This window comes from Schistocerca gregaria, chromosome 1, assembly GCF_023897955.1.
Source record: "Schistocerca gregaria isolate iqSchGreg1 chromosome 1, iqSchGreg1.2, whole genome shotgun sequence".
Taxonomy (NCBI): domain Eukaryota; kingdom Metazoa; phylum Arthropoda; class Insecta; order Orthoptera; family Acrididae; genus Schistocerca; species Schistocerca gregaria.
The window spans coordinates 46,530,342-46,532,352 of record NC_064920.1 but is presented as its reverse complement, the minus strand read 5'-3'; positions in this window follow the sequence as shown (position 1 = coordinate 46,532,352).

Here is a 2,011-nt window from a genome sequence, read left to right as displayed (position 1 = left end):
GTCCTCGCTCGCACCCGCACACCCGCAAGACGTACGGCGTTGATACGAAGCAATTGTGCCTTGACGCGTTGTACTGCTGATTGTCGCTCTGGCGACGGCGGTTGTACAGCCAGTTCGCGGAGCGCAGTATAGTAAAAATCAGTAGTCGCAGTATACCAGCGCGCTCGGTCGCGTCCATAGCTGACTAATGTTCGGCACAGTGCGGGTTTTGCACACCGTAACCACCATTGAAGTACAGAACGGTAGGCGGGTAAACGCCGGTGGCAATTGCTCCATGTGGACTCGACTGCGCGTCTGCAATTTATCTCATCAAGAAGGGCCACATTGAGTCGCCACGGACCCCTACTTCGGCGGACGCGCTGGCGGGGAAGGGTGAGAGTACACACATATGCGAGGTGATCCGTGAACGCTGTCGGCCACATCTCAGCGTCGACAACGGCCGATCGTAGGCCGCGGGTGACGTAGACTCGATCCAAACGGCTCGCGGAGTGACTAGTAAAGTAGGTGTGTGCTCGACGGTCGCCGTGTTGGATGATCCAGGTGTCCAACAAGGCCAAGTCCTGTACAAGTGCCTGGAGTGCCGGGCAGGTGGTATAGTGTGGCTCCTGGTCGGATGGGCGGAGCACACAATTAAAATCGCCGCCTACTACCAAGTGGTCGGTATTGCCCTGGAAGAGCGTGGCTATATCTTCGGCAAAAAAGGTGCGCCGTTCTCTCCTTTTGCCGGTGCCTGAAGGAGCATGTAAGTTCACCAGACGTACTGTACCAATCGTGAGTGCGACCCCCCGGGCCGACGGTAAATAGGAGACATCAGTGGCCGTTATCCCTTCCCGCAGTAGAATCGCCGTACCTCCGCCGCCCACATCTGCTGGCATAGTGTAGGCGTCATATCCGTAGGCATCGAGACAGAGTCCTGATCGGACTTCTTGAAGGAAAACAACGTCCAGATCCGCAGCGCGTAATGTATCCTTCAGCATACGGGTCTTGACATCAGATGTAATGCCATTGACGTTGATCGTGGCGAGGCGGTATGCCTGGTCCATCAAGTCTCGGGAGGTGACCATGGTATGACAGGAGGGCAGTAGTCGTGACGTGGAGCGCCGGTCTTGCGAAGTGCTAGGCAGCGACGAGAGGTGCTCATGCCGTTCTAGGCGTCTGTCGCCGGCCGCGTAGACGCTGCCATCGGCATCGGTGCATCGTCTTGGTTCTGAAACGCATCCTGCAACTCCATCTCCTGCGCCCAGTCGCCCAGGGACGTTGACACCACTGGATCTCGAGAGGCAGACGGAGGCAAGGGTGCATCCCCGGTGTCGGAGCTGCGGTGATCTCCCGCATCCCCATGTGGTCCAGACCCAACGGTAGTGGGAGAAGACGTCGAACCGTGAGAGACGGTAGGGTCGCCTGTGTCGGCGGGGTGGAGCGGTTGAGGCACCTCGTCATCCAGCGGTGTCGCCTCGGGCTGTTCTACGTCGTCGGTTGTCTTGCGCCGCTTCTTATGACGTTTGGGTGATTTCTGCTTACGCTGGCGCGCCTCTGTTTCCGACGTAGGGCAAGGGGAGGACGCTACATCCTGTGCTTCAACTTCCATCGCACCGTCGGCGAGCCGTTGTGACGGTGCGCCGTGGTCCGACGAAAGGACATCAGTAGCATCAGCACTGAAAGACGCTTGGGGCTCCGTGGAAGCTACTGCAGGGTCCTCCAAAGCTCGCACCAATACAGTGGGGTCGTCATATACAGCTGGCGTCTCCCGTCTCGCCGCCGCAACATACGTAATCGGAAGAGAGGTCGGTATCGACGGACGAATCTGGTCGGTCGAGGGTGTCTGCGCGAGACGGCGTTGCAGGCATTCGGTACGCATGTGTCCCGTCTGGCCACAACCGGAGCAGGTTCTCGGCTGACCGTCGTAAATAATTATTGCTCTGCAACCAGCGATCGTGAGATACGAAGGAATATGGCGATGCAGGTCAATACGGACTTGTCGCACCCCGTTAAGGACAGGGTAGGTGTCGAA